Here is a 20,557-nt window from a genome sequence, read left to right on the forward strand (position 1 = left end):
TAAACTTTGAAACTAAATTACATCTCTGTACTCCCTTTCTATTTCGCGAATTGTGACAGCTCGCAGGATCGATTCGCATAATCGCACGTTAAACTTCCGCGTAGGCGAATTATAGTGCGATAATCGGGAGAGCTCGAGTTTCCATGTCTAATTCGATTTGAAAATGTTTTTCGTCGCGTATCTACACCGTTACGTAAACCTTCTATCAATATACGGTGTTGTGCTTGTTGGTTGAACGACGCTCGCCATGGAACACGTAGCCAGCATTTATGCTCCGGATCGTAAAATTATTTACGAGCCTGCGCTACCGATGATATTCCATACTGTCGTCGAATTGACAGCGTCTTTTTAGCGGCGGCACGAAGGATCTCCTCGTTTTTCTCACGACGGGAGTAAGTTACGTTGGCAATTAGAATCATTAATGATCACGTACGTGTCGCGTTACACATACGCCAGCCGAACGATTATGTAAATACTGCTTATGAATTCCGAGATTCATGAATGAGCTGGATAAATGCTACGAGGAAAACGATCACTCGTGTAGAATCTACGCGATTAATTAAATCATTATTTGCCGCGGGAGATAAGGGAAAAAACGGATGCAATGTGAGCTAAGAGACTAAATATTAATGTAACCAAATATTGTTGCAAAATGTTAGATAGGAAACCTGAAGCAACAGTATAAAATAAAAATATATATAAAAATTACATTTATATATTGAACTACAGAAGCATAATTGTTCCATTCCAGATTTATACGACACCCTATTGTATATCCAACGAAAGAACAGTACCGTTGCGCGCAGTTTGGAAGATGGTGGGGCGCAGCGAGCCTATCATCTCTCACTCCCCACTTTCTTGAACCAATTAGGGCGAAGATGCGCAGCGACGAACGAAAACTGGTTTTCACACGGTACTGTTCTCTCCTTGGATAGAGTATATATATGTCTGTATTTTCTTCGATATTCTTGTAGACCGTGTAAAGACGAGTCCAACGAGTATAATGACCATACCATTTCGATCATTCAGTCCCGAAATATTCTGAAAGGTGAGGTACTTAATCGAGACCTAACCTAAATCTGACCTTTCAGACACGGATATCTCAAGACTGAATGATCGGAATGGTATGGTCATTATACTTGATGGACTCGTCTTCTCACACTCTACAAGAATATCGAAGGAAATATATAGGGTGCCGCACAAAAAAAGTACCAATTAAATTTTCTTCTTTCTTAAAATGTTTAATAGGTTGAAAATAATATAACAGTGTTGCTAAACTCAACAAATGGCTGTACCATTTTGAATTACAGCTACTCACCTCTGTCATAAGTAGATAAAAACCCGATGTCTGATTATAGGTAAACCAGAATATTAAACTGAGATTTACGCTGAGGTTTTCCAGCGCGATCCTAATCGGCGGTTGCGACGTTCAAGCTCAAAACCACCCAATATACTACAACGTAAGAGTCGTTAAATGCATTAATGGCTGTTGCGCAATAACCTATATCTATGTGATCTTACGCAATGCGGTGGCAAATAATTTCGTAGCGGCGAAGCCGGTGACAGGTTTCGAAAATCATCGTTCAAACTCGTTCCACGAAAACCTTTGTTATGTCACGCGACATTTTTTAGATGTTTCGCTTTGAATGGAAGCATTGAGTGGCCGCTCAATACCGAGAAACGTGAAAAATAAGAAACGATCCTAGACACATTTCACTGCACGGAAAGCCAAAAACGATGCGTGGTTGTGAAAAAAACGTGAACAAAACGTTTATGCAAAATACAAATGGTCGGGCCCTTTAGAAAGTGCCAGAATATGTTTAATAAATAATCGTAATCAATTGAAAGAATGTTTCACAATTTTTCTAATTTTTGTCATAAATTTATTATTATTATATTTTTTCATTTGTTATGTTTGTTCATTGCATTGATTTACTAGACTGTAGATTTTTCTACCTAAATTGCAACAGAGTGGAGTGAAATAAAAATTTATTTTCCTTCTTAACACGTTTAACAGGTTGCAAATAATATAACAGAATTTTCCAATTCTTCTAATGGTTTTACTGTTTCGTTACTCTCAGAGTGGACGACAAGTCGTAATTAGCAACACTGTTTCGAAGTGCATAAAGCTCGCGTAAACTTTCATAACCGAACATGTACACATATCCTGTTTCGGTTCTATTTTGAGAAAATGCATCAATGTTGCAAATTTCTCCGCCAGGATAATAAACTGCCTATAAATATCACTGCGCATGAAATGTCAACGCAGTCCATTCACATAATCGTGTCGAGTTCACGTGGCGCATCGTATTAAAACGGCGTCGTATTAATTACCCCGGGCACAATAGACGCGCCGTAAATCGAAAGGAAAGAGTGTCACGAGGAGATATTAATCCCCTCCCCGACCCTTTTCAATATAATGTCGGACTCATGCTGAACATTTCAAACAGAACCTAAGGTATTCACTGGACTGCGGATCTTTATGCAATTATGGCTTTCGACAAATTTCAAAAAATGCTAGGATATAAACTATGACAGAATTTAATACAATTACAATTTATTTCAGATCTAAAAAGGAACCACGGAAAATAAGATTCTGTTTTATTCCACTTTCTCTTAAAATTCGTTTACAAAAATTGAAAATTCCGGATTTTATGCAAAATAAAAATTTGTAAATAAATAAAAATAAATAAAAAAGAAATTTCTACCTGAATTGCAACAAACTGGAGCGATGTAAAAATGTATTTTCATTCTTAATATAATATAATAGCTGGAAAATAACGTGACAGTACTTTTATATTCTTCTAATATTTTTACTGTTTTAAATGACACCCACTCATTTTTGTTATAAATGCATAAAATCCGCTTTCTGGTAATTATCGTCGTCCCCCCAGAGTTATGGTCGCCGATGGAGTAGGGGGGGATCGTTCCCCGCCGTAAATCGTCGGTCCTTCCTAGAATTTTGAGGCGATCGGTGGAAAATCAAACGCGATTATGGTCCCCGGGCCACCGCCGATATTCTCGTCACGTCATTTCGTTTCACGCTTGATCCAACGAATTCGTAACGAGGGACGCTGTAACGCCTTGTTACAGAACTACCGCTCACGTAACAATCAGCACGTTGAGTAACTCGTTCCTTCGAGTTAGATGTTACGAGGTGAGCTTTACATTGGTGCCCACGGGCATAAGAGCAACACGTAACCTGCTTTACGACCGTTATCGTCTTAAAAAATAACAAACGATAGAGGGAGAGAGAATTTCGACGACATTGCGCCCGGAAACATTAGAGCCATTTTGTCGGCGCCATGATTCTCCGAAGTTACGCAATCTTGGTATAGTAATTCGGTAATAACCGACTCTCCGAAATTCAGTGATTCTATTGTAAGACGTTTCGCTGAATGGGTCATTTTAATTTATATCATTCAAACGACACAGATCATATTTTTATACGACACCCTAAATAGTTTCTTCGATATTCATGTAGAGCACGGAAAGACGATTCCAACGAATATAATGACGATACCATTCCGATCATCTAGTCTTCAGATATCTGTGTCTGAAAGCTAGTGTTCCGATTAGATCTCGATTAGGCATCCCATCTTTCAGAATATCTCGAGACTGGTTGTTCGAAATGGTATGGTCATTGTACTCGTTGGACTCGTCTTTTCAGGCTCTACAAGAATATCCAAGAAAATGTATAGTGTGTCGTACAAAAACGTACCGACCAACCGCGGAATTAAATAATATAAATTCATCTTAAATCAATTTCGTATCGAAATCAAATTTTGATAGTTTGTTATTAGTATTGCAAGCGTTAGAATAAATGCAGATATAAATATTTTGCCTCTAATGGGAAATTGTTATAGCATGGCAATCGGTTAATGAGGTCGCGCGAATTTGTAATCGACATGGGCGTTACGTTATGTGGGGAAATGCATATCATAAAGGTCGAGGGTAAATAGGGAACTGTGAAGATCGAACGCGATTAATAGAGAACGATTAATCGCCGCCATTTGATAGCGTTGTCAAGGATAAAACGTCGGGAGCAATGTCCTGAAAGACTAGGTTGCGTAACGAGGCTTCGACACGGTTGCAAAGTTCGCCCGAATCATTCGCTATACTTCGTGGACCTCGTTTCTTCGTTGAATCCCTCCTCTTCTGAATCACCAGTCTAGTGACTCCAAAAAATTAAATACTGAATTCAATGATTTACACGATGATATAACGATTCCATGAGAATGAAAATTTTTTCGTAAAAATATAAATGAACTGTTTAGTAAGAAATAAAAATAGAAATTTTTTAGTAAGCAAAATCTTTTTTATTCCCGAGTGATAGCGTATGCGAGATCAAGTGATTCATGGCATGTATTTGGCAATGGGAGAGGAGGGGGAATGGGGTGAAACTGAAATAGGCCATTTTACGTAATAACCCGGCTGCCGTTACTCATACCTTGTTCTTAAAATGTGTGGGCGTTCACGTGTTTTCATCGAGCTGGAACAATGGATAACGGACATTTGGAAGAACAATAGAAATCGGGTTCATTATTCACGCACGGGTGGAACGAAATCCGGGGAAGATGGGAGCAGCAAAAATCTTGAAACCCGTGGATGCGCGATTATACCCTAACCAGGAAATCAATCCAACCCGTCCCATTAAAAGAAGAGAAGCGCGGTAATGCTTCAAAATTCCTGATCCAAGACTTCCATCTTATACAGACTTTATTTTTCAATCTCTTATCAATGGTAAAACATAAACAATAATAACATTTTTTTATTTCGACTAATTTTTTTATGAAACCTTTACTGACATATCCGTTATATTTTTGCGATTAAAATAATACCCCACATGATACAGTTCGAATCGTATTTATTCGTTTAATGCACGATAAACTAGAACCTCGATTAACCGAACCGATGTCCTCTGCAGCAAATGTGCTCCGAATAAGGTCGTGTTTGGACTCGTTTTAATTGGAAGAACGTCACAAATATGCCAGTACACTGTGCACGATAAAAAAACAAGTGTAAATAAAGTTAGTTTAACAATCTGCAATATTCTTCAAACATTTAACTCTTGATGCGTGCAAGAGGGGTATCGATTTTTTTGAACCTGTTACACTATTTAATTTCAAATACCAGGAACTCTTCTCTGGCACCTCAGAGATCAGAGTTGAAGGTCGCTTTAGATCACCATGTAAACGACGATCGAGTTTACGGGTCACGTCCCTACACCTCCGTAATGATGTTCTCGATTCTTTGTTACTCGCATGTCCGTTGCATAATGCCTTCGAGATTTCTGATAGCCAGCCAGTTTGTGTATCGCGATGTCTCCCATACTTCTGTGTACCATTATATAACATTTCTGCCCGAACGAGCACGTGGCATTACTATATTACGAGGCTTCTTCTTTTTCCATTTCGACGTGTCGTCCCATCTTACTTTTTCCCATTTTCTTCTCGCCTTTCGTCTTCCTTCCTCCTCTTGAATAACCTTTGCTAGAACAGACGTGTCTCAAAGAAACTGTCTCTCCCTCTCTTTTTCTCGATAACATTTTACAATTATTTTTAATTACAGAGAAGTAATTAGAACAAGTCATTCAGACTAGTTCACATTAGCTCAAACCACTTCAAAGGTGCACAAAATGTACAAAATGGTCATTTATCTCATTAATAATGCTCGTTTATGTGGGTCCTAACAATTCTAACCAGTTCAGACTAGTTCAAACCAGGCCGAGACCAGAGTAGTTCAAACCAGTTCAGACTAATTCAAACCAGTTCAGATTCAGGCTTGTTCAAGACAGTTCAGACTACTTCAGACTAATTCAATCCAGTTCAGACCCAGACTAGTTCAAAGCAGTTCAGAATAGTTTAGACTAGTTCAAACCAGTTCAGATTCAGGCTAGTTCAAGACAGTTCAGACTACTTCAGACTAATTCAATCCAGTGCAGGTCCAGACTAGTTCAAAGTAGTTCAGAATAGTTCGGACTAGTTCGAACCATTTCAGACTACATAGTTCGAACCAGTTCAAACTATTTCAAATATTCACAAGCTTTTGAAAAACGATCTTCATTTATTTCATTCATGCTCGAAGCATGTCCTGAATCAAATGAATTTCAACAATGTCGATTAATATTCATCCTAAACTCGCATAAGCCAAGCGCGCATAAAAATTGTAAGTTAACCTATACATAGCTTGGTCGAAGACGCCTAATGACTGGCGCACGTGCAGCAGAGTTAGTCAATCACGACGGGCCAGAAAAATAAACGGTCGGATATAAAGGTGCCTTTGTGAGCCTGGAATCTGGAACCATAACACAATTAGCCGATAGAGACAAACATCTGACGGAAATTGATCGTCCGCCAGCTCGAAGCGTACCCATTCTCGATTAATCAAGAAGTGGTGGTGGCACTTCCAGCGTGCTTTCATCATGGTGGAGGTTACGCGATCATTCGATGCTCCGACTGAAAAGTTGTGTGGCGTGGATTCTGCAACGGGTAGGCCACGCGTGTGTATGCGTGCAAGTCTATGAACCGCAAGCTCCCCGTATTATTATTATAGTGTCTATACTTAGCGCCAATTAATCAGCTGTCGGGCGTATCCGCTCCAGCGGAGTTCATTTTTAACGAGACCTCGCGAGGAATGTCACCTCCTCCCTCCATCATCGCATTCTGGAGGCTCAAGGCTCCCAAGGATTCTAATCTACCTTTTACCAACGCTTTAGCTACGCTTTACCTACGGTTTAGCAGCCCGTTTAGCGGCTCGCAATGTCAACATGATCGCTGACGCCGTGCAACGTGCACTACCTCGCTGATTACACAAAGATATTAACATTAATTTTATGCACTTCTTGGTGCAAAAATTGCAGTTCACAGTATGCTAATTTTTTGCTGACGTTTTCCCCTTTAAAATGAATCCAAACACGACATCATTCCAATCGAAATTGCCTGTTTAATGCACGATTTAATGGGACCTCCGTTATCCGAACCGATGATACACTGTCGATAATAAGTGTGATCTAAATTGATCCATATATAATACCGACACGTAACTTCGTGGGTAGGTAGCTCTACTATTATCAAAATTATCCCCGTTCCACTGAGTCGTTCGGATAGCAGAGGTTTCAGTTTAGCTTGAATTAAACGATTAAATGTGAGCCGAATCGGGTCATGTTTGGTATCCTTTTAATCCGAAAAATGTCACGAATATGTTGACGATTCTGGGAGAAAATAAGAAATGATAATCTTCCGTTTTAGCAATGATTTGTTCGCAGTTTTAAGAGTCACTTTACTGTTAACAAGTCGTGTCATTTGAGAGGGAAGAGGCTCGTTAAAATTTCGCGTACTTTCACCAATTCGAGGATCAGTTGTTCGGCTTACGAAACCGAAGATAATCGTGCGAGATAAAAGTTAGCGTAAGCGAGATCGCGTGACATTTGTCGCGGAGGGAAATGCAGTCGAAACGCATTCGGAATCGCCGAGGTTTATCAGCGGGAGCACTAATTACACTCGCGACGACGACGACGATGGTTGCTTTCTTTCGATAAACGGGAGTTCCGCCGATGAACTTTAATTGTGAACCGCGATTATGCGAGCGTGCGCGTGGTTCTTACATAAGCGCGAACGTCTTGATTAAATATTAATATTACTTTAATTGCGTTGCGATTATGCTCGGATTAAGATCTCTTTCAGAAGATGCTTATCATCCTGTCGGCTATTATATGCGCATTATCCACACGATTTTGGAGTTACTTTGTTACACCGTCTCTAACTGTTTTCGGTTACGTCATCGCCGTTAAGTGTCAGTGAATCACTTTCCATCTACTGATGAACGGATGACCTCATTTGTTTAACTACTTTGTGAGTCAAACTGTTGAGGCAACCATAAGCAGAGTCGCCAGATCGAGACTCGTGTCCCCACTCTACCTTCCCCCTCTCCGACGCTGCTCCCCACGCTATGGCCACGGTCACGTGATGCGTTCCGTATCTGTCGCGCACGAGTCACAACGTTACGTGACTAATCCGGTGCTGGCGGGGAGAGTGTAACATTTCCCCATCAATTAAAAAACAGTCAAAACATATTAAAATGATTTACACAACAAATAAAATTGACCCGGTCACGTGACGCGTTCCGTATCTGTCGCGCATGTCTCACCCTTTCCCCTCAAATCGTACTCCTGCCCCTCACCTCCCTCTCTCTCTCTCTCTCTCTCTCTCTGGCTCTGGCTCTGATCATAAGGTAAAATTATTCATAACTGCAAGTACTGGGGCGTAGTGATTTTTTAAATATTTTTTTAAAAATCGTGTACAAGGTTTCGCAAATTGATTCTATCGGTGCAATAAGTCGTGTAAATCCTGTTAGACCAGACAGATACAGTACTGGTTGGGCCACTCTGACCTAAACGGTCGCCTTTGTTGTCGCGCACCGATCTGTTGCGGGTGCTGCAACTTTCTATCTCACTTGCGAGTACGTCTTAATATGGTCTACTTTCATGTATATATGTATTACTGGTCTGTGAATCTCTATGCAAATCTCCATTTTTGCAGACGAACTTCCAGAAAGTCGAGTCAGACTATTTCCTGCAGCTGGTACAGAAAAGTCTGGCTAGATGGTCAAACATGAAAGAATGGAAAATAATGATGCAAGACAAACATATACAATGATAAAATTTTCCAATCAATTCTGTAGTGAAACCTTCACTGACATATCCGTGGTAATTTTACGATCAAAACGATACCCAACATGACACAGTTCGAATCGCATTTGTCCGTTTAATCCACGATAAACTGGAACCTCGATTAACCGAACCGATGTCGTTTTTAGCAAATGTGCTCCGAACGACGTCGTGTTTGGGCTCATTTTAATCAGCAGAACGTCGCGAGTGTGTCAGTATACTGTGCACTATTAAATAGCAAAGTGTACAATATTTATTTAACAATCTTGGATGGGATTATACTTTCGGTACAAAATCAACTTTTTGGACCTGTTAAGACAAGAGATTCGAGGATCGCGTTGGGTTTCATAGATCGTCGCATTCTGACTCGGCGATCACCCAGATCACGGGTACGTTACGAAATGTCTTATGCACGTATTCGCTCTGGCCCGTTGGAACAGGAGGAACGCTGCGATCCCGACTTTCACGGGAGCGCATCCTGCTGCATTTCGCAATCGCGCCGATCGCGAGGTTCGTCCGCGGGGTCGCGTCGCGTCGGTTAGGTTCGCGGCACCTACTCGCGGTTAATCACAGGTGAGCCGGCATAATGCACGCCGATATTTCGTCACCGTCTTCCAGCCTGAAACGGTCGACAATAGAAACTCGTACGGAAAGGTTACGAGCGCGTTAGATACTGGAACCATCGGGGACCGCGTTATGAAATGCAATGCGGGGTACGGTGCAACGCTTGCAGCACCGCTGCAACCATCAGCCTACCCACGACCGTTCTTTTTTGTCGGGAAATATCGAAACGATCGTCGTCTATTGTTTCGTGCCTGAGCTCTTCTCCAGTGGAAAGTAGCTTCGAATTAAATTGTTAGAACTTCGTGAAAAAATATTGCACAACAATCGTTTTTAGCTCATTTTAAAGCCTGATATGTCTATTTTCCACAGCCTCTTTTGGTTTTTCTAAAACCGTGTTTCTACATCCTGCATAATTTTTGGAGAAGCGATGATACCTTCTCGAGAATACGTCACTAAAAATTGAATAAAACGGTGAGAAAAAATCGTATATCTAATTTTCAGAGATTGTTGTAAAGGGGATACTCTAATCTTCAAATCAATAATGATTTTCATTGTCGAAAAAATTATTTAGTCGTTTGAAGTCGGAGAATGTTCGAGACAATATGTTTTATTCTTTGTTTTATTGTTTATTGTTTTTGAGAATTGTTCTTGTCTTCAGAATGATTGCTGTATGATTTTTTGTTACGAAGTTATAACAATTTAAATTTGTATGACTTCTCAGAAAAATTGTTCAATATTATTATGGTATTGTTTTATCCTAATGTTATTTAATTTACTGTGTATTTACTGTGTATTGTAAAAGCAATACATCATATCTAATGAGCACAGTTAAAAATTCTACATCTTTTATCTCTGCTTTCTTATGACACTTTTTGTGTCACGTTTATAAAAGTATTGTACAATGCACCTCGAGATATACATAGTACATACCCCTATCTATGAATAAGGGAACAGTAGTTCCGTGCTATAACAGTGGTACTATTTTTAACCAATGACTGTGTTACGTGTTGTCATATTATCATTGCATATTAGATAAATCATGCCGGCGTCCCAACGAGCCACGTCGGTGCTGTGGCCGCAATGTTAAATTGTATATATTCAAATGTTTACAATCTTTATCATTAGACAGCGGATTTTATGCATTTATGATAAAAATGGGTGTGTGTAATTTAAAACAGTAAAAAGATTAGAAGAATTTAAAAGTACTTCTATATTATCAGAAAGAAAATAAATTTCCATTTCATTCGAGTTTCTTGTAAACCAGATAGAAAATGTCAATTTTACATAAAGATCCGCTGTCTATTTATCATAATTAATAATCAACGACCCGCGGTGAAATATAAATTTGTTTTTTCTCTTAACATGCTGAATAGGTTATTAATAATATAACAGTATATTTAAATCCTTCGTGTAATCATAATGTACGCCCAGAGAAAAAAAAATAAGATGTACTCAATAATCATGAATTAAAAAATGTATTGCAGTTGTTAAGTATTTTAGCTTGTAAAAAATATAATATAATGCATACTAATAGACGTATATGCAAAAAATCAGTTAAAAATAGTCATCCAATTCGTTTAAAAAAAATCTTGAAGAAGACCTAAAATTTCACGCCTCCCACTACCAGTGCCCCGGTTACCACGCCCCTGGCGTGTGGTAGGAAGGACCCAGGAGAGGGGAAATCAGGAAAAATTAGAAACATTAGAAAGTGACTGGAGAAAAATATTAAAAATTTTAAAAAGAACTCGAATTGAAAGAATATGGGCTGACCAATTAATTAGTGACTTTAGCAATGCACCGGTTGCCACGCCCCTGACGTGTGGTGGGGAGGACCCAATAGTGGGGAGACCAGAAAAAATTAAAAACGTTAGAAAGTGACTGGAGAAAAATATTAAAAATTTTAAAAAGCACTCGAATTGAAAGAATGTAGGCTGACCAATTAATCAGTGACTTTATTGTATTGTGCTGAGGGGTGTCCGTACCCCCGAAAAATTTTAAGTATAAAATAGAATTAGAAAATTAATAAATTTCTGTAGATTTTTGTCTAACAATAGCAGCGACCGATCGAATTCCACGGTTGACTGGGTCGAATAATTACTACAGTTAAATCTATTTGTAGGCGAGAGCCCCCTCTTTATTTTGATGTCGCGTCGCCGTGGGCTTCAGGCACGTCGAAGAACGGCCATAAAACGTTACTTATTGTTCTGTCTCACGCAACGGGCCGATACGCGTTGTGAATACACGCCGAAGGGGACGCGCGCGCGAGGGGGTGGGGGGTTGTCTAATTTTACCGATACCCCCCGACCTGGATTACATAAATTACACGCCCCTCGTAAATAACACTTTTTACGATCCACGTTCTAAAAAGTGATCATGGTTGCCCCATGACAGGCTCCATCTTGTGTCCATACATATCTTTTCCAGGGCCACGAAGATTTGTTTGGGAGGAACGATTTGGAACGTCGTTGATGGCTCTTTTTAACCCTCTTAGCATGATTATTTATTGACGACGTCAGGCGTGTGCATTCATTTAAAAAATTGCTAATTAACAAGCTCGCAATGCGCATAAATGTTGCACAAACTTAAAACAATTTATTTAATCCGTCGCTAATAATCACAGCAGTTGTGATGCGACATAAAACCATTTTAAAAAAAAGAAAATTTATCTAACACGATGTGAGAAAAAGATTATAATTACTTAAGAGCACAGATATACATAGTATTCTGATTGTTTTTTTCATATTTCATATTGGAATATGTTGAAATCTTGAATGGAAGATTTTTTCTGGAAAAATTTGGGCAATTCTCAGACATTTTTATTGTTATTTTTATTGGTATTTAATGACATTTTACATTGTTATTTAATAATATTTTAAACTTAATGTAGTTAACGATACTTTAAATTGTTATTTAATATTTTAAATTGTTATCTGACACGATTCTTGAATAGTGGAAACTGGCAAAAGGGAACTGTAATTTACCCTGTTCTGCACCGTTCCGTTTTGCACGCCATTGCGAAGTTGTTTACTCACTATACATATTCGTTTCGCAGAAAACACATAACTCCGTAATCTTTCGAGATATCTCCAGATCGATATCCCCTATTGCGGGCAATGAGTTAGTAATTTTTAACTGGAACGTTCTTGCCAAACATTCTGCAGACGTTGCTTCTGTTAAGGATTCTGCAATGCGGGTACGCTAACGCAACATAACGTCCCTGGTCAAATGCCACTGTGCTACTTTGTAGAACGGTTCACATACATAATAGGGACAGACTTTGGCATACGCGATTATTTACCATTCAGATGTATGTATATTGAATATCGAGATGAACATTAATAGAGATGGCATGAATGGATGAATCGTAAATATAAAAATAATACAGTAATACAGCAGAGTCACCAGATGAGGGGGAGGAGTTACCCCCTCTCTACCAATACCGAGCACATGACCGCTGTCACGTGACCGAGCAGGAGACGAGAGTGGGGGATGGGACTTGATCTGCCGCCACTGTGATACAGTTGAATATTAACACTAAACCTACCGCGAGGGGTCAAATGGAGTCAAACCCATTTTAGATTTATTGTTTGACAATTATTAAAATTGTAAAGGTGTTTTCATGTGGGAATTTACTGAACATATTTTTCGACTCCAGTATATATTATAGTAAATTTGCACAAAATATAGATAAATTCAATCTTGTTATTTTTATAATACTATACACATCAGTCACTTTTGAATACTTTTGATGGTCGGTAGGTTTAGTGTTAAATATAAATATAACATAGTGATATAGATGAATATTAAATACTATAAAAATATAGTATATGGTGATAGAAATTAATATAAAGTAAAATTTAAAAAATTTTATATATTTATATAATTTATATATTATATTATATATTTCATATATATTTATATTTATAAATTTATAATAGTAGAAAGCACATTTTGAAGGGTTAAATAATTGATGACGCAATCCCCAGCTACGAATGGTAGATTTTCAAAAATATTTTGAAACTTATGAATGGGTAAGTGCAATTTGTAAAGCGATTTACAAAAATTGAACGACATCAATGTATCATCGGTTCGAGCAGATTAAAATGATTAAACTATTAATAGAAAAAATGTTAATTTGTCATAAAGGTGGTTGACCGACGCGTTGAGGGGAACGCAGAAAAAAAAGGAAAACAGTATTGATCAGGAGGGTGTTAAATTATGCAACCGGGCTGACTCGGTCGAACAAAGGCGTCTGGTCTCGGATAACATTCGTCGCGAAAGTTTTCACGCGAAACGTTTCTATCGAGCGTTCTGCAATGCGGTCGATTCAAATGTCGGCGGCGAAAGGCGGGTTTTCGAGTGTGTCTGGCCGTGACCCGCTTCGAATTACATAAGCGGAGCCGGCAGAGCCGGCTCTTGGTGGCCCCAAAGTCGACGTTGGCCAAGCAAACAGCCCGAGCGAACGAACCAACCGACCAAACGAATCAACGAATCAACCAGCTACGCAGCGCGGGGTGAACACCCAGACAAGGTCAGAGCCGCTGTCGAACCAGGCTGCAACGCAAGTGCAAGATGCGCGCCTCCTCTGCATCCTTTTTTCGCATTCTATTCGCAAACCTGTCCCTGAGAGGCGATCCGACAGCGCCGAGAACCGGCGCGGTGCTCCAAGAGAAATCAATTTAGTGGATTTTCTACGAAATCTCCGATTCTCCACATTTTTCTCAAAACTTATTAGTTCATCGAAAAATTGCAGAATTATTTCGGATAATGGAGATCCACTTAAAAAATTGAGGTGTATCAAAATTTATGGTGTTTAACAAATTATCTTACAGTTGAATTTTGAATATTTTGAATGTTGAATATAATTCTATTTTATTTAAATTTAAAAGATTTTTTATTTTATTTTATTTCCTTTTTCTATAAATTATCAGTGAATTCTGACGAGGTTCATTTACCTTTCTTATATTATTATCAGTGAATTTTAATGAAATTAATTTGTATGGCAATTGAATTTAATGAGGAATATTTTATGAATTTAATTTTCCGGATAAATTTAAAAATTGAAGGAATAATATTATTTTCCTAAGTCCCCTAGAAACACGAATTAATCAGGGCGGGGCTAATGTGGGCGGGGCCAATGCCTCGGGGTGGTCCCGCTGAGCGTAGCGCGCACTGATTGGCTGGAGTTTTCCGTTGGTAACTCGTTAACGGAGCCGCGGAGAAAATTTGCGTAAAGGAAAAAGCTATTCGAAATAACCTTAGGAATCACCCGTTTCGAGGAAGTACATTTTTGGGACAGCCTGTATTGAGAATTTAGGATCGTTCCTCAACGTCAATGATCGCGGTAAACGTTCGCGTTTTTCCCCCGCGTGTCGGGATTACTTCATCATATTCTTGCCAGTACCGGCTCATGGTTTTCTTGTTGCATTACGTAGCCTGTGCTGGATACTGCGCCAGTCTCCCAAATGTAACGTGTCGTAACTAACTCTTAGCGTGGGGAATTAATTTCTTAAGAGGCTTCGAGTTTTCCGTGTGTCGGACTGCCGCCACTGCTAGACGAATTATTCGACGGACGGATTTCGGACGGTTACGTAAGGACAGATATTTTCAGATTATAGTACTCAAACACCGATATCAATCGGAGAACATTTCGCCGGTTCTATAAATACAGGCTCCAGAATTTTCGCGTATTTTTGTAGCGGCACTGTGATCTGGACGCTGGAACCGTGATCCACAGATGCTCGCTCGAATCGTCAAACAGCTTATTCGATCAGGGTAATTCAAAACATTAAATTGAACCGTCAAACTTTCCAAATATATGAAGGGTCTTCCATTAAGATCTGACATTTTCGCGCTGTTTCTCACTCGTGAAGATTAGCTTTTCATTATTGAAAATAACACGTCTTGCAAGACTGTACTTGCTGATATTAGGGTTATTTATTTTTAAATATGCTTCCTTGAAAGGTCCTTCCATTTCAAGTAACTTTTTCCTTTGCAAAAATTTTTCCAGCAGCTTCGTTATGGAAATATTAACGAAAATCACGGACCAATCAGAGCGCGGCTACTATAAACGGATTCTGGCTTAGCCAACGCCAGCGCCCCACTCAGTTGCAGCCGCGCTGTGATTGGCCCGTGTTTTTCGATAATAACTCCTCAACGGAGTCACGGAGAACATTTTCGCAAAGGAAAAAGTTACTTCAAATAACCTGACGAATCTAAATTCGCTGACACAGCAAGGAACATAAATAAATAGTCGTGGCTAATGGCCAGAAGTATATAAAAAAAGAAGATCGGGAAAACCGATTTTTCTAATTGCAGATTGCAGAAAAAGGTGGTATCCATTCTGGTAAAAAAAGAAGTGCAAATTAACCGAGTAAACGGTGATCTGTCCAATCAATTAGACTCGATTAATTTTTTTCCAGTCGACATTTACTGTTGAAATACGTAATTGAACCTCGCGAAGTTGACGCAAGGATTTACCCTGTGATTCTTTAATCGCGTAAGCTTACGTAACACGATCCAATTTAGCGCGAGTTCATTCGTTTCGTTTGTTCGGTCGTTGGTTGGTTCGTTCGCGGGCTGTGCACGTCGAGCAATTTTCCATTCGTACAATTACCGAAGCAAACCAGTCAAGGAATCCGCAAACTCGGAACAACAAGCGAGAAAGCGCGTTGATTGCCAATAGAAATTCAATTCGAAGCTCATTGCGTCAGAGGCAGCGCCGATACAAAACGTTTTGCCGATCGTCTGTTAAGAAATTATGGTATTAGTAGTGGTCGAACATTCTTACCAGTTTTTATAGTGATGATCACTAGACTGCAGATCTTCGACTTTAGGTTTACCATTGAAATGGTTTCTAATTATTCAACAAATTAAAATTGAAAAAATTTTATATAAAAATAAAATAAAATTTAAAAAAAAATAATGAAACATTTTGATAGAGACATTCTTGCTATTTTTCTAATGCAAAATAGACACTTTCAGCGATCCGTAAACCTAGTATTATGCAAAATGAATATATTACTATATATTTTATATTATAATGAAAAAAAGCTAAATTTAATTATATCGCACATAATTTTATTTTATATTAAAAGTATTATATTGTAGATTATGTCCTGTTTCCAAAATCGTGGAGAAACAATTGCGTGACAGTGGTGCTAAAGTGAAACAGCAGAACATTTTTAGTTTAATAAAACTGAATATTATAAAGTCATAAAAATTAGTTTGATATATGGGAACAGCTAGTCGTTACTTTTTTTTGTGGGTGACTGACTCGGCTAACAATTACGAAACACATTGTAAGTGAAATGATTATTTTCCACTTTTCTCTCGAACATTAACCTATCAGTTAGAGCGAACGTTTTCCGACCGATTGACGCACGTATACATTTATCTCTGAGCAATATCTGCCCGTTACATAAATTGAGCTCTTTCCCACAATGGGTTCTACCTTTTCGAAAGCAATTCTACGGTTGCAACACGGATTATGGCGCAAAGCTCTCCTATACAGAAACACAAAACAGTTTTAAGCGACTCGGATTTATTTTAAAAAATTCATTGATGGACTCGAATACCGGCACACTTGTGTGCCAAATCTTAATGTAGGAGCTTTAATAGTTCTTCTGAAAAAAAATGGTTAAACATTGTTAAAAAGTGGCATTCCAACCAAAATACTCCCTTAAAACATGCTGCATAAAATAATATATAATAATAACTCATACAATTTTTATTATTTTTACTTTAAAAAAATCACACATGTGTTTCAAATACCAATAAACATCTGTGCAAAATCTTAATGCACGAAGTTGAATAGGTGTCCTGAAAAAATTCTTAAAAATTGGTAAATATGGACCTTGAAATCAGAACACCCCCTTAAACACACATTCAACAAAAAAAATATATAATTCGCCCAATTTTGATTGTTTTCACTTTAAAAAAATTAATTGACATACTTCAAATATCCATAAGTGAGTGTGTAAAATCCTAGCGCAAAAAGCTTAACAGTTCTCCTGGAAAAAATTCTTAAAGATTGCTGAAAAATGGCACTCGAAACCAGAAGACCTCCCACAAAAATATACATAACCCATTCAATTTTGATTTCTCGCACATAAAAAAAATTAAGTGTGTGCCTCAAATATCGACGAATCAGGCTACAAAATCTCATTGCAAGAAGTTTGATAATTGTCGAGAAAAAAATTGCTGAAGTTGCTAAGAAGATGGCACTCAAAACCAGAACACCCCTGAATTAAAACGTCGTCTTCCACGTATCTGTCCCATTGTTCGTGGCGCAGCCAGCTCGGCCGGTGGACATTGTATTTTATTAGACCGTGATGTCTCGTTTCCGGTAAGACGAGTGCTGCTCATTCCTTTTCATCGCAAACGTGTTCTACATGCGTACGGTACCGGCGATATCTGTTCCCGTCCGGTCTCGTTTTCTTTCTCCGTAAATCTACTTTTAGATCGACCTCCCTGTGCGTACGCTGGATCGCTGAATTTGTCACCTCAACGAAACTGAATGAATCACTATGCAATACACGGTGTTTCGGAAATCGTTCTGACACTTGTCAAACATCGATTCTACACTGTGAGTATATTTTCGATTCGCTGGAACGCTACTGAATCAAGGACTCTGTACATTCGTAACATGAATCACTCATTCAGCTATATAGGATGTCCCAAAAATGTATTTCCTTCAAAAGGGAGATACCTAGAGTCATGTCAAACAACTTTTTCCTTTACGAAAATTTTCTCCGCGAATTCGTTCAGGAGTTATTAACGAAAAACACGAACCAAACAGGGCGGGGCAGGGACTTGCTCCGCCTCGGGGAAGTCCTGCTGAGCGTAGTGCACTCTGATTGGTCCGTGTTTTTCGTTAATAACTCCTCAACGGAACCGCGGAGAATATTTTCGAAAAGGGAAAAGTTGTTTGAAGTGACCTTAGGAACCACCCTGTTCAAGAAAATACATTTTTGGGACACCCTGTATAGCCCAGGACCATTCATAGCTTCAGTTAAAAAATTGTAAAAACACATTTTTGAAGGATACTTAGGATTACTTATTAATTTTAATGTTAATAATAACTGGTCAACAAGTATACGAACGAATAACGTATACTGGATCGTAACCTTTCAAAGCAAAGAAATCATAATTTCGTGGCTGATGATGATACGTGTCCGACGATGGTACATGTCCCGGTAATTTACACATAGTTTAAGTAACACCGTTTCACAACTGCCACCATAACGTGTTGTTCCTCCGGTGACTTTTTAATATAATATAATGTAATCGTCATTTCATAATCGTTAGGGATACAGTTTACCGTTTATATAATCGGGATGGACGACGAGCAATCAAATATCTTGCGTAAGTCATCGCAGCCATTTGGACATTTACACGGAGTCGTCCGGATATTTGATCGCACACACTCTTCGGCCACGTCGAAATAAAAATGAACAACATTTAAGAGAGACGTTAAAAAAATTTTTAAATATCAATATTATATTTTTCGGTCTATTGAAATTATTGAAGAAAAAAAATTTGCAGGAAAATTCACAGTACAATAATAACATTATAATCAAATTGAAAACAAATGCAACACGTGTACAGATTGCATAAAACAATCAATAGACTTCCGTGAGCAAATTATTTACGTAATTAACAAATTCCTTCTTGTGTCCTCTTAAATTAAAAAAAAAATGCAATTATGGTAGTAAATTATTTCTTCTGTGATTTTGTATTTAAAAGTGTATCTGATAATGGTAAAAATGATTTGTTGTGTATTTACGTGAGATTCTATGGATGTGTACGTACGCTAGATTTAATTACAGTGCAACTATGTGCATCGTGCAACTGGTTGAAACATTAAACGTCGATTACCTAACGAACAGTTTCAGCGGTTGTATAATTAAAGCGAGGGAAATTCAAGTGACGGTCCCGCGAGTAGTTTTTCGAACAAATGCAACCAAGTTGCACAAGCTTGCGCATTTTCTCGGACGTTCGATCATGCAGTTGCACGTAATGCTACATGTTACCCATTCGGAAGATCGAGGTACTCTGAATCGCTTATAGTGATCCGCGATGTATGACATTCGGCGAGTCTATCCGCTTTGATCAGTCTTCCTATTGCAACCACTTACGTAAGTCGAGTTTCTTAACAAATATTTCCATAATCGAATTGCTTAAATGGTAGATTCTACCCACGAATGTTTAATACATTTACACATTTTTGATATAGTTTTAATTATTTCGCGGTGCACCCAAATACACTTCGCACGGTTTGGGAAGCACTGGTATATGTGTTGGGGGAATATTGTGCATAAAATCATAATATATTTATTTAAAAAAATTAGATATTATCAATTAATGGCATTCTAATCAATTTTTCAATGGCCATAGGACTTTGACGATTTCTTGTGAGGTAGTTATTGAAAAAAAGGGCTGCTCTTTACCTTACCGGACTCAAAATTTGTGTCCTATAAATTATGATGTTTTTGATATGTAATTCAGTAGATTTGCACCCGGGGCGGCTGCAGATCGAAGTTTCGATCACGTAGGATCAACGGTTCAGGAGTTGTGCTTGCTTAAAGTTGAGCAATCTGCAGTGTTTTTGACGAGTAAGGGCGCCGCCATATTGGTTTGTAGTGACGGGGTAGTTTAGGGGTAGAAAACATATTTCTTGAGACATCTCGAAAACTAGAGGGAAGAGGACACTCAATTCTTTTTTTTTTTAATTATGCCTTTTCGAATGTAGAATTATTTAGCACTTTAGTAAAATGCTTTAAAATTTGTAAAGAACAGCGGTGGATTGTCTCGAATGTATTTTGTTATATATTGCTAAATCGTGTTGGAGATTTCAATGATTACATTGTGTAACACCCACTATGTATATCGGCTCAATACGATCGACTTCCATTACACGAGTGCAATTACCTGGGATCTATTCACCGCTAGGATAAAACGTCTTTGTCATGTCAATGGTGTATCCGAGTGTATCGTGTGCCTATCATACTAGCGGATAGGTCAGTATCGTTCCACTGTAATCTAAGTCGCAATCTGTTCGACGACGGCGGACACCACATTCACGGAATTCTTGTATTATCTTCAATTACTATAAATTACTCATTTTTTCGAACCTCACGATTCTAATTTTGTGTTAGAATTTGTTTATTTTTAATAATTGTGCGCAATGAAAGTTTTACTTTAACCTCCCTCACATTTTCCTGTTTAAAATGATACCTCACACGATACAGTTCCGATCTTATTTGCTCGTTTAATCTTCGATATAGTGGGACCTCGATTATCCGAACGTATCGACGAAACGCG

The 20,557-nt window shown here is 38.5% G+C and overlaps 1 long non-coding RNA gene across 1 annotated transcript; it reads right to left on the minus strand.

Annotated features, from left to right (window-relative positions):
• Positions 1 to 3,831: 3,831 nt before the first annotated feature.
• On the minus strand, positions 3,832 to 10,918 carry LOC143212779 (uncharacterized). The gene is made up of 3 exons (XR_013009778.1): positions 6,373 to 10,918; positions 6,179 to 6,297; positions 3,832 to 5,492 (listed from the first exon to the last, which is right to left on the minus strand). It is a non-coding gene; the product is annotated as an uncharacterized LOC143212779 (long non-coding RNA).
• Between the last annotated feature and the right edge of the window lie 9,639 nt (positions 10,919 to 20,557).

Source organism: Lasioglossum baleicum, chromosome 10, assembly GCF_051020765.1.
Source record: "Lasioglossum baleicum chromosome 10, iyLasBale1, whole genome shotgun sequence".
In the NCBI taxonomy this organism is placed as follows: domain Eukaryota; kingdom Metazoa; phylum Arthropoda; class Insecta; order Hymenoptera; family Halictidae; genus Lasioglossum; species Lasioglossum baleicum.